The following is a 19145-nucleotide window of genomic DNA, read 5'->3' as shown; positions in this document are numbered from 1 at the left end:
CCCCCCTGCTCTTTCTCGCCCTGCTTCCCTCCCCGGGCGTGGAAATGAAAGCTGGGCTATTCGGAGAGGATGGCTGCAAGAAATAAAGACGTGTCTGATTTCTGCAGCAACCAATGGTGATGCAGCGCTCCATACTCTCTGCCCTCTGATAGGTCTGTGCCACTCTCTTCATCTGGAGGCCCATGTCATTCTTTCTAATCCCCCTCCCTAACACAAACAGGCCAATCCTGAGACAGGGCTCAGGGGCTGTGGAGGGAGGCAGAAGCTGAGGCATGATGGAAGGAGTGAGGGGTGTAGTTCAGGAGGAGAGAAAGGAGCACCAGTAGCTGATGTTGGTGTGAGAAAGACCCAGTGTTATATTATTAATAAAGCATTAAAAAAGTGAGCACATCAAAGCATACAGGGGATATGCTATCATACATGAAAGTACTGCACTATGGCTTAATGTTTCCTAAGGCCTGTTATGGCGACTGCTTTGATTTGAAATGCATTGTGTGGAAAATGGATTTACAGGAGTGGGACGAGAAAGCTTGGAGTGGGTGCAGACCATAATTTAAAACCTGACCTCATAGGCTCTTCAAAGTATCAGTGAGTGTGGATATTTAGGATGTAGGTATAGTATGTGTGAGACATCTAGCACAGCTATAAAACAAATACATAAACATACAGTACATGTAAGGGTTGTGGAGAGAACTTGAGAACACAGAATGAGCAATAACTGTCACACAGAAATGAAAAATACATGTCACATTTCGATTATAAGAAAGTAATTTTTCAATTTTCCTTTATTCTTTCCTTTCCGAGCAAAGGGTGTCCGCACCTCATTATATTGCTCCTTCGATCAAGGCCTGCAGGTTGTGAGACATCTTTCTGATGGTTCCCCCGTGGCCAGGTAATTATCCTAATCTACCTTCCTCCTGTGCTCCAGCTCCTGTGCCACACTGGCTCAGACCACCTCTGTGTCTTCATTATCGGAGCTGGGGCTCATTAATGGCTCGACGGCCTCAGTGTGCAGGCTGCTGGCAGAGAGGAACCTTGTGTAAAGGAAAGGAAGAATTCTGGAGAAGCAGGAGGAGGAGGAGGAGAACAAGAATAAGAGGGAAGAAAAAATTAGACTCGAAAGAGCAAGGGGCTGCCCTAAAGGTTAACATCTCAATCATGAGGGACAATACTCTCTAGTCCAACGGCTTTGGCTTCTTAAAAGTCATCGCCTGCTGGTGGAGGATGAGGCTTGTTGTCAAAGAGGAAGCCAGAGGAAAGCCAAAGAGATGTCTGCAGGGCATAATGACCATGAAGCATGTGTGTTTGTGACAAGTTGCCGTGTCCATGTGCACGTCTCTTACACACCCCCACCTTGCTTGTTTCAAACAGCTTTAACCTCACAACATACAGAAGGACTGGGGGTGGAAAATCAGTTTCACTATCTTTTTTTCTGACAAATGACACCCTGACAGTTGGAAAAAATGTTGGGGTCCCTGAACAGATTTCTCAGTTACAAAAATAAAATGTGTTGGATTAGACAAAGACAGACATTTTACATTCTACTTTTGAACCCCAATGAGAGCACTGACAAATGCCACCCCACCCCCACTCCGTCTGTGCCATGATTGTTTTTTCTCTCCAGAAATGTCATATAGTTAAGAGGTGATAATTCTATATGGCACAAACAGACACTGACGTCTTCCAAGTGTACATAGCATATAGGCTGACACAGATTGAGATGGTGTAACATGTCCTTGCCTCACTCTAAATAGCCATGAAAGCTTTGCTCACTCTTTATATACCAAGAGATTCAAGTGGAAACTTTTCTCGAAAATGGTTAAGGAACTCAAATACAGTGCCCTAGGGGACGAGAAACATATATATATATTCTGAGGTTAAAGTTACTGCATACCTAAGTGATGTGTGAAAATCGGTAACACTCATGTTTCTGTGTAGGTGTACAACTCAGAAAACGCCAGGAATGCAGAAAACGGCATGTATAAACAGCATATCAAATTGTCCAAGAATTGGCGTTAACTTATTCAGTTTGGAAAGAGAATCCGCCAACATATCATACGTTTAATGCATATTTATAAAATGCTGATTGATGAGGCATGTTAACATGTGTGAGTGTGCTTAGGCCTTGACTACCACTTCTGAAGGCTAAATGAAAAACTGAATTACAGCCGGCGAAGCGATGGTCCACACTCACATTATACTACATTATAAAAGTGTAGATGGGTTTGTACCAGTACAATTAATAAAATTCATCCTAAGCACTATCACGCTCCAACATCATAATTATTAAACTGTGCTCTTTTGCAGTCTGATGGTAGCGCTACCGGGATAAAATAATCTGCAAAAACGACATGTTATGATACGTTATGACTGCAGAAACAATATGGCAAGATTACTACTCTCAAGTATGATGATGTAATGAGGTTTTTATAGTCTGTGATAGTAACAGTAGTGCAGGGAGTGGGTTTTGAGCTAAAGGTTCAGTATATAAATTACAAAATAAAATATTGGTTTAATTGGTCTGGGTTTTGAGATATCTATTTCTGGGATTTCTGCCTCCACCCTCCGGAAAAGGACTATTTCTTCAATATAAAGTAGTTTCAAATAATATATTTTCCATTGAGATTGCAGATTACACAGAGTACTAACCCTTCAAAAAAAACATTGCTTTATACTAGTTTAAAAGGTTTTCAAATGTCATTAATGTTTTAACACCTGCTGAAAACAACAACATCTCATTGCATGGCAATGACATTATTTAAATGTTTATAAATTGACTTTTTAAAAAGGCAGCTCAGGTACTGTGTATCACTATCCAGACTGCTCACGCGGTCTATAAGCCAGAAATCTGGTACAAACGATAGTGTGTGGGTGTATTAAGAGCTGTTGTAAAATCTGAAATGTTGTCCTTTTTCCCTTGCTATTAGTCCTGCTTAGCATTGTCCTTAATGCTGTTATACTGGTGGCTGAAAATTATATAGATATAAAAAAATATATATATAAAATATCAAGATCAACAAGAGAAAAAAAAACATGTTTGTATTCACACTTTACTAATCTTACATGCAGATAACATGACCTTGTATCCTGGTGTAAGTATTTACTTACATTAGTGAGACAGATGTTATATGAGGCTCTATTACTCACATTGCCACAGAAGCTTCGGGGCATTGCCAACATCGTCTATGCACCCCTGAATAAAGTAGGTTTCAGAGACCACCTTATTTAAAATAATATTGTTGTCACTTAAATACATCCCATATCATCAAAAATCCATTTACAGCATCTTTACATCTTTTGTATTTTCATTTAAAAAAGGGTCTGTATTTCCCATGTGAGTAACAAAAGGACGTCCCCTCAGAGGTAGGTAAATACGGTATTTAAAAAAATCTGAGCTAGAAATTTGGTACATTGACAGAATGTCTTTGATTGAACATTCAGTAGAAACAGCCTCGCCCACTTGCTACAGTGAGGCTACATATTGAAATGTTTCCAGTAAAGTACCTTTCAGGACACCTATTTTTGGTAAGCATATAAACGGATAAATGAGAGTGAAGGTAAACGCGTATGCTTCAGGCTCAGGAGGATATTAATACTTTTCCGCCCGACAGCGTCAGATGGCACATGCAGTTATATCAGTGGGACACAACTCTGTGTGGGGTTTGGTGCAGACAAGCATGAAGACATGCTTTATTTTTTGTCATAGGTAATGTGATGATACGTGATGCTCCAACAACCTTTTCGCAAAGGATTCAGAATCAGAAACATGCTATAAATAAATATATGCTAAAATGGATTCCGATGGGTTTATGGGAGAGGGAGAAAAAAAACGTCAGTTTATTTTTTCTCCCCACAAAAAGTCTTTGAGTAAGAAGAAAGTTCTTGAAGGTGAAAGGTAGAAGCAAACCTTTTAATGGCCTTACCAGGTCCCAAGACTGCATGAAAGTTAAGGTACTGTTTATCGGTGCAGTTCAGTCTCTGTGTAGTAGATCACAACCCTTTGTTTATCATCCTGTGTCATGCTGCTAACAGCATAGCTTTCTGCCTGAGGTCTAGTGCTGAGCAATGCGACGATATAGCAGGGATAGAGTGAGGTAATGAATGTAAAGTGTATGCAGGGGAGGATACAGACAGTTTTTTCCTCCACAGAGAACAAGCCAAACCGTAGTCACTTTTATAAAAGGATAATGAAGGAATATAAAACCTGCTGTTCTGTAGCTTTGCTGCTTTGACAAAACCAAAATAGGATCCAGCTAGGACGAGTGTCTCACAAACAAGCATCTGTATAGCAGATGAAATAAGTTGTGGTTTTCTCTCTAAAGACTGCTTAAAATACATGAAAATAGCACTCATACTGAATATAGATGTCAGGGCAAATGTTTTGCTTTATTTTGATTAATTGCATTGTGTGGGTTTATACCAATCTTTACAGAGATGTCATATTGTAACTGCAGCTGACATTTTGCACAAATAGAAAATCAGCAGGAGTACAGAACAAAGCCAAAGTAGCATGTTCATCATTAAAATATGTGTGAAAGTTCTTTCTTGACCTTGGTAATAATAGTTCTACTAGATGATCTTAACTCAAGAGCCACTTACCAGTTTTCACTGCATTTTTAAATGCATCTATGAGATTTTAAAATAAATATTTCTGAAATTGCATACTGTAGTATGTGAATTAAACGTTCTTTTGTGTGTTGTTTTGTTAACCTTGTATACAATTACAACATTAGAATCACGTGTATAATACAGAATATTGAATATGTAGTGGTGAATAGTAAAAAAGTAAATGTACTCAATTACAGTAATTACTTAATAATGGTAATTGTACTTCACTTAAATCTATTGTTGCAACTATATACTTCACTACCTTTACGTCTGTAAAGGCTGTGAATATATCTTGAACACTGAGAATATGGAATGAATCTTTGCTGAAACCCTTACTTTAATCGGTGAATATTGTTCTCATTATCAATAGCTGTGTCTGCTGCTCTGTATACATTGCTTAACCTGGTCATTGCAAGTCGAAGTCAATATGTACAATGTTACTATTGACAATATTTTCTTTTTATAAAAATGCAATTATACCTAAGCGTGGGAGATGACCTATTCACAACAAATTAAACTTGTTTATTCCATGTTCCATTTAGAAGCTGCAGAAGTGTGAAAATAATGTGAATAAAACGTACTCTGATCCCCATCTTAAGCAAGGTGTGCTTTTAGCTTTACCGAGGAGTGTTAGTCGAAGAATGGGAGAGCATTAAAACATGCCAATAGAGCAGTATTAGTCAACAGCCTAAGTCAATACACCCCACTGGGCTGCATGCCTTTCTACAAACACAAGCAATCGCTTAAGAAGGCCTCGGCACTAGATAGGAACATCAATTACAGTAAATTACACCAAAACAGTGTGAAACTCTTCAATTTGTTAAATCTCCTGAGCTGTCTGAGCTGTCTTGGATGAAAGCAGAGCAGAGCTGGAGTAAGAAAACATCTTATAGCCCTAGCATGCAGTGCATTGCCCTATCTATCTGTGGTCTTGTTTATGCATTGAATGAGTTCTTTTTTATTTTGGTACCTGAGACATACTTAAAAAGCAAACATGCTCAAAATATTTCACTCTGTGTGCAGCCTGCTTTTTAAACGTAAAATTCAAAATAAGCACACTTTGTTGCAGCTACATATTTGAAAAAAATACACATTAGCTGCAATGTGTGCCTGGATTTCTGTTGCCAATGGGCATTTTAGGATACATGTTGTGCTTTCAGATTGGACCAAGATCATAGAGTTGAAAACACACGCAAAGGCAGGGTTAAAAGCCCTTTATGTGTTTATTAAGACTTTTACTTCAAAGTCATGCGACACAGGTTTATAAATCCTACATTGGCTACACTGAGACAATAGAAACACGATAAAAAACTATCTAGGTTTACACACTCACAAATGACAGCCTTCTTAAAGGTAGCAACTACGCTCACAAACGAAAACGTCCAATTTAGACAAAACTTTGTAGTCCTTCAATGACTTCCCTTGCTATGGTTGATTATCCGGATGGGGTGTTGGTTGCTGGGGACAGATGAAGATTTGGCTGTTTCAGGGAACATTATGGGAGGAGGGCGGGGGGGCTGGAGTAAATGAAAGACAAATGCGAGTAGTGCCCACTCAGCTATTTTCCCAGTCAAGATCAAAGGCACGCCGGACTGGCCGCTCCACGGGAAACTTGAGATGGGTCCTGCCTTTGTTTGCTGTTGCTAGGAGACCTGCACAAGCCTGAAAGTGTTTGCAGTGGGGTACAACATCAAAACCATTTCCAATATACATTTTTAAGACAGCCATGTATTTGTGTCCTGGGCTTTCAAATTACTGAGTTAAGTGAAAACCCTAACAAATAATGGGCCATCCCTCTGTTTGCCATGGAATACTTTTCTTAGTGTTCGTTTAAAAAAGAGGAGCTGTTGCAGACAATTAGGCATGTACACACAGAAAGGGCTCTTGTAAGTGTAAACACTGCTTACTGTGTTTTAAGTGTTATGGATAGTATCGAAGCATCACTATATCAACTAAATTACACCAAACAACCATAAAAGTGAGATTATTACAGTTTTTTGGCCCAGTGCAAGATCACATAGCACAGGAAACTGCACACACAACTTAAATGTAGTTTGATAAATTAATAAGCTTACGTAGGTTTCGGCTTCCCAAGAAAGCTCATTATGTTGCTGTTATCTGTAAATGGGCCCCATGATAGTAAGGGTGGCTAGACATGTGTCACAGAGAACTCATTACATATCATTAGTTCAACACTCCAATAATGTCTAGACCTGCTGAGCAGAAGATAATGACTTGGCCCCTGATATTTGCAGGACTATTGTCTACCAAGCAAAGCACCACCAGGAGGATAGGTCCACATGCTTGAGAGCCGCATGGAAACGAATAAAGCTATACAATAATTTAAGGTACACACATTTTTTAATTGTATTTAAGCTGCAGTGAATAGCACAGCACAGAAGAAAACAGCATGTGTTTGGTTGTTTTTTATAATATGGGACTAACAGTCCTACTATGTGTATAAATGATGCCTTTGTCTAATTCTGGGGAAATAGAAATGTATATTTCCTGTTTGCCTGATTAATTGTATCTCTACCTCACCCATTACATAACAATGTCAGAGTAAGTTGACATTCATCTATTTTTATTCAATTTAAATTGAAAATGCACATTTTTAGTAGTGTATACTGGCTAAATCTTGTAATCAAGCAGTGACAGTTGAGGTCAACATAGGGCAGATTTATAGATCTATACATAGTCTATGGAATCTGTCAATCTGGGACACATAAAAACTGCAATCGCCACACAAGTGACCTTCGTGTCTGGAGCTATAAAGATTAGACTGGTGCTGTGTCTGCCTTGTGTTTTCACTACTTGAGCCAACTGGCACAGCGCTGGCGTCCTCTCCCCGGCTCCCACTCTGCCATAATGACAATGGCAACCAGCAACCACATGGCATGTAAAAATAACAAAGCAAGCCAAAGGATATTTGGAAGATATAAAAATAATGCAACACAATTGATCAATCGCTCTGTCAAGAAAACCTAGTCTTTGGCATTGCTAAGCATTTTGCAGGATATCAGCTTTTTCATCCATGTTAAAAAGAGATGTGCTTTAAATGGCTTTCCAAGAGGCATTTTCTTCAACAGGGAAGAAGAAATTAGGTTATTTGAGGATTCTAAGTTTGTGTCCTCTGAAGAGCTGAATTCTTTCTCACCAGCAATAACTAAACATGGCCTATATTCAATGTGCCACAGGCTTATCTGATGTGTCCTGCCTTAACCTGCTACAGTCAGGAAGTGCTAGTGCAGCTCCATCTGAGGAAAAGGCAGTGGACAGCAGACAGACTCAACACCCATTTATTTCACAATTTCAGAAAAAGTCAAGGCTTATCCTGCGTTATTTTCTTCAGCTGAGGAAGAGTGAATTGTCTCCTCCCTACAACCATGAGATCCATCCCTGCATTACATCACTGTCGCCAAATCCCACATCAGCAGTCTAAATACACTTTGGTGTGAAAAGCTGCTGCTTTAACTGAGTGTCCTGTAGATTAATGACTGCTGAGTACAAGTCTGTAAGAATGTAATTAATTTTTGACTGAGAAGGACTTTGTTCATTTGGCTGCCACCTGCCTCTCAGTAGTACAAATACTTCCCTACAGTTATCAACACAGACTCGTATTTGGATTTGTTTGCCAAATCTTTGGCTGCAATCAGACTTCACTGCCAACAGGCGGCTATTCGGGAAGGTTGTAAAAAATGTTGATTAAAAAATTATATAAATCTGAAACCTATTGTTCTTTAGATGTCCTTCTTTGAGAGTGCAATATCGCAATTCATAAATCATCTATGAGAGCATTTATGAATTATGTAAACGTATGCAGCCAGAAGTTTTAAGATATAATAAAATACAGTAGGCAAGCTTAAAAGTGTGAATTGTAAAAATATGGCACATTAATCCTGGGGCCTGATTTCATGATGGTTTTAATCTCAATTTGTGGTTCATTTAGAATTGATTAATAATTAAAGTGATCCTTACACGGTGAAGATGTTTCAAATGACAGATGTTTTTATTTGAGATAAAGATATATGTGTTTAAACAAAGAGCTTCTGTTTATTCCTGTGTCTGTTTACTAAAATCTACAACAAGTTAACAATGAAGAATCCACTCTATGTTAGTTGTGTGCTCCTTCAAAGCCCTGACAGGTTTGAATGATAAGTTAGCACAGTAGCCAGGACGCTTCCCGAAACAGTTCACCTCTGTCTTGGAGATGACTGCTGCCTGAACTCTGAACTCTGTTCCCCACTGAGACAATAAAACGGCTTGATCACTATAGGACTAAGGCCGACAGTTTATAACTCAAGAGAGGCGAAGCTATACAGCCCGTGTGAAGATACAAATTTAGTAACGCTAAGAGATTGGAATTCTCTCAGCCTGAGGTCAGACGGCCAAAGTTACCTTTCTATATTCCCTGAGGGCGCATGAGCGGACCCTGGATTCACAGTTACTTCCCTTCAGCTCGAGACAAAAGGCTTGTCACAGTGAATTAAGGACCTCATCATTCCAGCCAATAATTGCCTACTTGCTTTGTAAATGACATGCTCCATCTGTGGTAAAAAGAACATAATAGTCTGTATTCTTCATTTACTTTCCTGCAACCTTTGACACATTATTACTTGTGCTATGGACATGTAAGGAAAGAATAGTCTAATTTATCATAAATGACTGCATACATACTTAATTTAGACCTGTATAATTGAGTTTAGGTCAAAGCAAGCAAACAAGTATTACATGTAGTTTTTCTTTTAGGTCTATATTGGTTTATTAAACTGGGATACGAAAAATATTTCCTTTACACATTCATTCTGTCGATTCATTTCAGGAAAATTAAACAACATAATTGAATACTGCCAAATGTTTTATTTATAGTTTTTAAAAAGGTTAAAAAGTGAAAAAGAGAGATCCACAAGTTTGTTATTTTCTTATGTTAATAAAGCAAAAACATCCTTGTATGGACTTTAAGAGCTTTAAATGGAACATTCAATTTATTTTCACATACAAATAAACAATATTAAAGCCTCTTAGGCTAAAGCAAAAATATTTAGGCAAATTTGAATTTTCTGTACCAGTGTTCTCAGATAATGTTTCTAAATACAGCTTTATTTTTATTTGTATTAACATTAAAATGTAGTGTTCACACACAACTCTTTTTTTGTAGTGAGGGTCTCTGGTACATTATGATACAGGAGTAGTTTAAAAGTCTTGATCTTTTCACACTCTAAGAAAGAACTGTTATTGGAGTGGATTTGCTGTGAGATTCCCCTTTCATTCTAACGGTATTAAAAAGCGTAAAGACTGGAAGACAGAGGAGAGGGGCTGACGTCACAGTCCAAGAGTCACCCGCCGTGTGTTCGGCGTCTCCAAGTGAAGACTTATCTGGAAAGAAGTTTGGACGGACAATGTGGGTGGACAGGGCGTGAAACTACTATCATCATCAGTTCTGAATGAAAAAAAGAAAACATATCTTCCACAAAAAAGAAGGCTCATTCCAATTCAGCTGCGTTGTTAGGACAACGAGAACCATCCCTCAGATGATTAGTTCCACTTCAAAAGAATTTACTTTCCACAGTGGAAACGTCCCCCTTTTGTGTCCTTACACAGGGTTTTCTCAGCCCGAAAGAAGAATCGTATGTTTAGTCAGCCTGTTTATTATTCCTTCTGTTCACACTACAATTGTATTAAATAAATAGAGTACTACTAACAAAGGCCTATTAGCCCATAAACATGTCCTGGTACACACAAAAAAGGCTAAATCACACTCTCTGCATAAGAATTAAGATACTCTAAATGTTGGAAAAGGTATAAACTACATTGCTCAGTACCTGGAGCCAACTCAGAATATCATGAAAAACCAATATGTTGCACACACTTGGTATTAGTGGGATTTTTTGTTCTATAATTAATGTGTGGATAAAGCACCAGATCAAGGAGAGTTACATCAGTTATACTGATTTTTAACCTGACTTATTTCCATGTTAAACACACAATTTGAATGCAAAAGAACCTCCATGGAAGTTCTGCTGGTTTGTTCAGATAAGCAGACATCTTACCTCAATCACAATCTGTGCAGAAATATTAAATAGTGAACACACATCTGAAACACAGATGAGTGGAATCAGAATAAAATGTACAACAACAACAACAACAAAATTACTTCTCAAACCAATAAGCACATAACATAGTGCTTATTGGTTTACATAGACAACAATGTAAAGTAACATTGTTGTCTTCCCTGGAACATATTTATATTCTTTATAATATTCTACATTTAAATTCCTGATAGAAAAAAAAAATGTGTCAAGCCACTTCAATCAGTTCAGTGGTCCACCATGGCACTGTCTTTGATGACTATATATTACAAGTATGAATATTGACTGGAACCGTGCCTGGTGTGGCTCTGGAGCATCTATCCTACCCTTCATGATCAGTGATGAGCCTCCTTTTGACCTACAGTATATTAATATGCTCAGCAGAAAGAGGCCTCTTGGCACAGGACTCACCAGCAGCAGCGCTTTAATGTTAGCAACTGTCAAAGCTTTGATTTCTGATTGATGAGTAAGGTCGGTGCAACAGCAGAACAGTGTAACTGGTCATCTCGACCCTTTTCCACAACAGGAAGCATATCCTTTAACTCCGCAAAGCAGCCCTGCCCCCCACACCCTCAGCAGCTCCTACAACCCCTCACGGCTAGGAATGTAAAGAATAAGTAGCATCGACGTTACATTTATCAACTGAGCAAGATGTAGGCCAACAACTAGAAAGAAGGTTTATTTTTCTGTCCGCTAGCCAGGATGAAAGAATACTGAAAAGTGGTGGGCAGTGTATCGTCATTGAATCCATCATTGCACAAGGCATCCTCCTTACTACACATGTCGTTTTTGGTATTTCAAAAGACTAACATAAAGCATATTATTGGATACACAAAGCTCAAACTCAGTTAAATCCAACAGCCCTGCAGCAAATGCTAACTTCATGAATGTTCAGTTTGTGTTGAAACAGTTTTAGAGAGGTGTTGATTCAATGGTCTGGTCATTTTGGAGGCTTGAGTTTGTGGTGCTGTTGATTAGCAGTGCGTTATACTGCGAGGTGTTTATAATATTTTGCATTATCACATTTCTACAACAAGGAAAGAAATATTAGAAACACCTCTCAGTGAAATGCAATACAACTAACCAATACAAGTAGAGCCACCAATATGGCCAGAAAGTTGCATTGGTAACACTTTGAGCCCCCGTTGTCAGCATTCATAAGTCGTAAAGAAACAAGTATTGGGATACAACAACATAGTACAATGTAGTTGTATGTAATTGTTACCAGATAAATGTGTACATCTTCATGTGGTCTCCCATGAGTACAACCTGCTTTATAAACAGGAATTGAATGAATGAATATACACAAACAGTTGCAATATTATTAAATGTAATCTGAGCAGAAGTGATAATTGTTGCCAAATGGTGTTGAATAATCAAAAAAGATGACATTGTTGGTTCAGCTGCATACAAATGAATTACAGTGTGTTGTAAGAGTCCTGCTTACATTAGAGATATGTACCTGAAAACTGGTTACATGTGCATTTTGTTTAATAATCTTTTCAGAAATACACCTATTGGCCACTTTATTAAGTACACCTTCACAATCTAATGCACTGCAATACAACTGTACTGCCATGAAGTATAGGTCCTTTTATGATGCTCATTATGATCAGTGGTGCGGTGTAAATTCAATATGTTTTAACATTAAGGTCATAGTTATCGGTGGTTTACTGGCCTGTATTAGATTCAACGTTTTTTTTTTTATATTCTGCCTCTCTCATTTGTAAATGGGAGGACAAAATTACACCTCTTAGTATAATGTAGTCAAACTCAACATCACCTTTAATTATAGCCTCAGTAATAAATAAAATGTACTAATTTCCATCAACAAATCCTGAACATGATTACATTTGTAAAAGGTAGAATTTATTTGAGAACTGTTGAATTGAATTGCAATGGATTGTACATATGTGTCAAAAGAAGTGGCCGCTGAGTGTAAATACATTCCACAAACTAAAATAGAAAATGAATGTTGGTTCAAATGCATTGTTATTTTTTCCCCATTTCCCAATAAATGAGGACGAGTTTGCTTGAGGAAAAAAACTGCAACTAATTGCTCCTTTCATCTATCCAATTAAAGCAGAATTTTAATCCTAGTAGTTTATTTCTTGTTTTGATAGCTCATCACGTGCCACAGCCTTTTAATCAGTAAGAAAATGTAAGTATTGCATATTAATTCAGCGCTGAGATGAGCCGTGTGTTAGGCTGCTGATTTCCATCACTCTCCCTGCGCAGGACTCCTCCAGGGCCAATCCCACAATGACGGGGCCTAATTGACAACCACCCTAAGGATGTGTTGGCAATGCTAGCCCGCTAACTGCTAACATTTTCAATCCATACCCACTCAGGTGTGTATGTGTTAGAGGGTGTGAGGAGGTTGTTAAAATGGTGCTGAGGATCAATAGGATGTTGTTGTTAGTGAAAGACCTTTCAAGGGAAACATCAGTAAGGTGGCATCACAAGTTGTCATGTGTGATGTTTGTGAAATGTATCTGGAATGTCTCTACCTTCAGCTGCCTGTATAAACAGTCACCAGCGACAGCTCCCTGCATTTGTTGTGATGAAACAGCTCAGTTGCATGAGGTAATCTCACCCTTACCCAAATGAGATGGTAATGCCTCCACTCAGGGAATTCAGGAACGCACAGCAGCACCTAGAAGGAGGCAGTGCAACTCAAATGGGACTAATAATAGAGCCTCCGTTCTCTTAAATTGGAATCTATATTATACGCTTCAAAAACAAGATCAACTATATGGGTCAGTGGGATTTCTGTGAAAAAAAAGAAACGATGGGAGCAACCAAAAGAAAATACGCTCAGCTGACAACAGATCTGAGGAATGCAGCAGCTAATAAGAAAATTATTTGGGCAGACTAGTAACAGCTCAGAACTTTAATTAACAGAGCTAGTTTTAACTGATTGAAAGGGAATACATGTTCACACTCGTGTGCATGTGAGCCTAATTATTTGCACCCCCTTGATTGTCTAAATAGGCTTTATAAATAAAAGCACAAGTGACTTGAAACGTTCAAAGGAAATTATTTTAGAATTGGAAATGATCAAAGAGCAGTCTCTCATGACTTCTGTGATCTGTGAGCTACAATACTGGGGGACTTCAGTCATCAACGATGCTGTAGCCACACACACACACACACACACACACACACACACACACACACACACACACACACACACACACACACACACACACACACATACACACATACACACACATGCACACAATCAAGCACGCCACTACTCCACCCCAAACATCTAGCTTACAGGGACAATAAAAGACATGTATTAATCTGCATCATTGCTCAGGCTGCCCACACATTAAACTGAACTAATAGAAAAAGCAACATCAATTAATATTAATATGTAATGATAAATGACAGGGTAGATGATAAATGAGATGAGAGATCCTTTACAGGCATCCTGGATGATGGATTCACAACATGCAACAACAGTAATTCCTGTTTTATTAGGGAGATGAATAATATAACGTGTTTAGATAATTGTGTCAGTGACTTCACGGTGCCTCTGGCAACTCATTCACATGGGTGTATTACCAACAGCCCATCCTGGTTCCTGATCCGTTTACTCTGGTGTTTATGTTACTGGCTGGTATCTTTTCTTTATGTGTGGATAAAAGGATAAAAAAATGTATAACATTTCAAAACACATGAAGTACTTACAGTACAGCTGCGTAGTAACAAGCCGGAGAGAGGGAGGGGCATCCCATTCCCTCCTAGGCTCCTTCTTGGCATTATTAATGGCCCCCTCGGACGCGGTATATTCTGAATTAAGTTAATATACAGAGCATAGTTAATGATCAAGTGGTGATAATGAAAGTCAAATGCAGGACATGCTTAGTTTTTAGTGATTAAACGTGGTATCTGGGCTTGTTATGCTGGCACTCTTAAAAGTCTCAGATATTGTACAATTTCTGCTTCTAAAGTAAACTATTTTCTTTCCTCCTCATGTCAATTTTCTTCAGAAATCTGAATTTGTTTGGGGCGTTGATCTGATATCTTTCAAAGCTGAGTGGGGGTTTGAATGTGTTACACTGAAGGCGTTGCGTTTCCAAGGGACTTTTTTATTTTTGTTGCAGATAAAACATTGTGAGACTCACCCCAGTTGTACAGATGGATTGCACAATTGTGTCAGTTACATAACCGAATGCATACCATGACATTCCCAACGCAACACTAGGCTAAAGATAAAGTAGATACAGGAGTGGAGCTGAGGACAAGGGCTAATTACATCAGCCATATCCCACTTTAATAAAGGAACTATATGAAACACTGTGTTTTGCATAGGCGATGGATTGTTGATCCCCTGCCTCTTCCAGACACCTCGAACACAGGATTATTCCCTGCAGACAGAAATAGATACAGACAGTTCTGCCTTGTTCTTTTTGAAAGTCATCTGCGGAAGAGTGCAAACTTCACAGGTTTGAGTCAGCAGTGATACTAGCACAGTACTAATCCTGGGACAAAACACAGCAGCTGTTTTAGATGGTAAATGTGTTAAAAGTGCTCACACACACACCTACACACGATACAACCTATTACCATATCATAGCATATGGCCAATACCAGCTTAGGCTACCTCATTGATCATGGACAAGATGAAGGGACAGTCCATCCCTTTGCGACTGTTAAATCCGTTACCTGGGCTCCTCAAAGCAGCCTTCGTTGCTAATTACTCTCTCTCATGCCCCTCGTGCTCCCTTTAGCCTGTGGATAATGATAAACTATTTCCATCAATAGTTCTTTAACTTCCGAGGGGCCTAAATGACACTTTGGAATATTTGATTGATGACTGTAAATAAATAAAGCAACAATGGGTTACCTTGCATTTCTTCCTGTTGCCTCCGTGCCATGAGTGCTTCTGTCTGTGGCTCGCCCTTCGGGGTCACCAGCACACCAAATCACATGTGTCCCCTTCATTAATGTCACCACCTTAAAGCAACATATCATCACAGTGTGGAGCTAGCTTGGTCTAACTGTAATTGAAAAGGCCCAAGGGGAATTCCTGGTTGTGTGAGGGGCCCCCTAACCCCCGCCACCCTGCATCCATCATTGTGGAGTTAGGCCCTGGGGTGTTCCCGTAACGTTGAGGGTTAACAGTTAGATCGCCATGAGTCCTCACTTACAGCTCTCTAAAATGTGGCCCCCATGGGCCCCCAGGCCTGCAACCAGCACTAGACACCAGCTAAAAACAACATACAGCATCATGTCAAGTACATATTAATTTGACGGCAACATACCAAGGATTGCACGCCTGAGTGCGTCACCACAACCATGTTCAGCGAATGGACAGACTTCAATAGGGATGTGATCAGAAAACGAATCCTTCCTTCAGATGTCGAGTTCACATGCTGGATTACACAGCCGACTTGCAATGCATACTGCAACAGATAAAATTAAACACTCGCGATTACTCGCTGCTTTGAAATACCCTGGACCGTGATCAATGTGATCTCTTTTTCAAGTAAAACCTCAAACAACAGAGATTGGAGAAATCATACAAAAGTATTCAAATGCAGTATCTCACAACAAAAATGAATGGTTGCTGATGAAACGTGATCGTTTTGAGAGACAGCAAAGACAACAGGCACTTAGTGTCTCGTTGCACTGTTTTTGTCAAATCTAAGGCATTGTGCTCTTTAGGCTTATTCATCAAAGCTTTTAAAACATTTTATTACAAACGCTTCAAATGCATTCAGGAAATGTGAATCATTGAGAACAGGCTCTACAAATGTAACTGATAACTTGTCAAAGAACATAAACTAAAGAAATGCACATGAAGATAAAGGCATCAATCCCTGATCCAACGTGCAGATTTAAGCATATTCATCTGACTCTTCATATACATGAAAGCTAACAGCTGCCCTTGCCAGCGAGCGGAGGACATTAAGGCTCAGCCTGGTTGATCTCTGATGACAAGGGTCCGGGGGAGGGATTAGAAGCAAGGGGACCAAAGTTATGGTCATTCCCTTAAAAGGATGGCACTGCACCTCATAGGCCTGGAGCTTACAGGAGTTGAAAGATCTTCAAAGGTCTGCTCACTCCACACAACCTACTCTAACTCCCAACAAACCTTGGTGTATGAATTTGGAATCATGTGGACTTTAAAACATTATTTATTTATTGCATCACAAGAGGCCGCAACAAATATGGGGAGCCATTTCTAAAAACTTTTGCTCTCAGTTTGTTTATTCTTCGTATCAGATAGTCATTATCAATTATCCGGTTACCAGCTCATAGGAGACCATTAAAGTGTCCATGATATCTCAGAAACTGCTTCATCCCAAAATGTCAAAATATCTGTTATGTAAGGCATGGCTAATAAATGAAAAAAATACATATTTTAAGAACCATCCACAGGGGTAGATTGCAATGCATCAAAAGACAAATATGCATTAGATATGAGGAGAGGCGGGGCATTTCCCTTTATCCCGCTGCAAATCGGCTGTTTTGCAAATTCTGCAACAATAGTCGGGGAGTTGAGTGTTTGAGGGGCTTGGGCTTAAGTTGACAGTGGAGCGACGGTTGGGGAGAGTGAATAGGCGCCTATTTTAATAAGTCTTGGTACAAGCCAGACTTCACAGGGGGCTGGCACCGCTGAAATCAGAAAACTGCTGTGCAGATGAAGACGAGAAAGAAACCTAAAGGATCAGTCTGGTTCACAAGAGCACCGCGCTGGGACATTCCTTTTGTATACCATTGTATGGTTTGTAAACACATTAAACATGTGCACATCATTGTAGTGATTGAATTGTCTTACATAAGAGCCCTGCGTCTGATGGTGTGTTTTTAAAAGCGTATTAATTGTCAAGCTATCAAATAAACACAGGCTTAGACATGAAACGGATTACCTTGTGAAAAACAAGTAACACAAGCTACACATTCACTCTACTCAACGTTTCATAACATTGACAGTATTAGCTTTTGTTCAATCTTTTCCTTGAAAATCAACATTTGTTTATTGTTTCAGTTGCCCTAGGTATGCGTTGATGCCTTGATATCGAACCCCTCAGACGCGACCTATCTTCGACGGTAAAGAGAGAAAAAAGTCAAAGCAGCCATGCCGCTTCATCCAGTTTACAATGTGGGGTTGCAATTTTCGATAAAGAGAGGGGCAGGGAACCGAAATAGCAGATCTACGAGTCAGGTTTCGATGCAGGTTTGGGGGAGAATGTGGCGGAGAACACCTACTTACCATGGAACCACACTGGCAGAGATTAGGGGGCCATCATGAAGGAGCCATAGAGGGTGAAGATAGCCAGGAGCTGCAGGGGTAGAGATAGATGAGACGGAGGAACAAGAGGACCTGGCAAAAAAAAGGGGGGAGGGGGCACAGAGGGGTGGATGAAAAGAAAGCAAGTTTGGGAGCAACAGCACCACTGGCTTGACCTGGGGAGGATGGGGGAAAGCCAGAAATCCAATTAAAAATCACACTTGGTCAGTCAGAGTCAACGCTGACACAGCCTCTCCTGCCTGAGCCGAGTGCCTAAACCGTACTTGGGGAAAGTATGGGAGGCGCATAGTGTAAGTTACACAAGATGTCATACATGGTTATGATGATGCATAAAACCACAGACCTGGAGTGACAAAGCAGCCCACCCCCTGGTACACAGCTGGGGCTCAACGCAAGTATGGCATAACAGAAACGCAGGGGGCAGGATGGCAATTCAATGGATACCAAGGTGAAATGGATTTATTTACATTAAATTGATGTATACCCTACCCTGTCCAAAATGGCGCCGGCGCTTGTTGCTAGGCAGAGAGTGCAAGAGAAAAGATGGTGGCGGGCAAGTGGCAAACTGTGAGCGGAGGTCTAATCAGTTGTGATTACCGGGGGAAGGGTGTGGCAGGGTTCAACGATCATGGAATATTACCACGGCTCGTTAAGAATACTCAACTGAAAGCTTACGAACTGAAGTCGGTGAAATTCACCGTTTAGGTTGCTGCCTTTTGGCTTTAAAAATGTCCTCACACAACAAACGGAAAATCAGTTTTCCATATTCCAAATACAGAGGCTTGTCTGAGCACAGAATAATGTTTGATCACCTCCATTGTGTTTTCGGTGGAGAGATTTACTATTTTTAGAAAGGGAGTACAAAAGGGCAGAAACTGGCAGCGCATACAATAGTTGGGGTTTGGAAGATGGAATATCTTGGGATGACTTTAAAAACATTGATAGTAACAGCAAAAGCATTTGATGCTAGCTATTGATAAGGTTGCGATACAAGAAAAAGGGATCTCATACATTTCTGTCATCACATCATTAAAGTACACTGATCAAAGCCAACCCAGTTCACCTCAATTTACTATAAGAAAGAAACACTTCACATCTGAAATATTTTATAACATCAACTAGGCCTACTTAAAAATATCTTAAGACAATACAACAATACTTATCACAAAATCTTCAAC

The 19145-nt window shown here is 39.6% G+C and overlaps 1 long non-coding RNA gene across 2 annotated transcripts in view; it reads right to left on the bottom strand.

Moving 5' to 3' along the window:
- Positions 1-29: 29 nt before the first annotated feature.
- LOC117454145 (uncharacterized) overlaps positions 30-19145 on the bottom strand; it is a 32903-nt gene continuing 13787 nt past the window's right edge. Inside the window, exons 2-4 of one of the 2 annotated variants that reach the window (XR_004552957.2) lie at positions 17929-18039; positions 15974-16114; positions 30-1058 (exon numbers count right to left, since the gene is read on the bottom strand). This is a non-coding gene — a long non-coding RNA (uncharacterized lncRNA). The remainder of the gene's footprint in view (positions 1059-15973; positions 16115-17928; positions 18040-19145) is intronic. The other variant, XR_004552958.2, reaches the window with a different exon arrangement.

Source organism: Pseudochaenichthys georgianus, chromosome 10 (assembly GCF_902827115.2).
Source record: "Pseudochaenichthys georgianus chromosome 10, fPseGeo1.2, whole genome shotgun sequence".
In the NCBI taxonomy this organism is placed as follows: Eukaryota; Metazoa; Chordata; class Actinopteri; order Perciformes; family Channichthyidae; genus Pseudochaenichthys; species Pseudochaenichthys georgianus.
The sequence above is the reverse complement of the archived record's forward strand: the minus strand, read 5'-3'. Positions and strand labels throughout refer to the sequence as shown.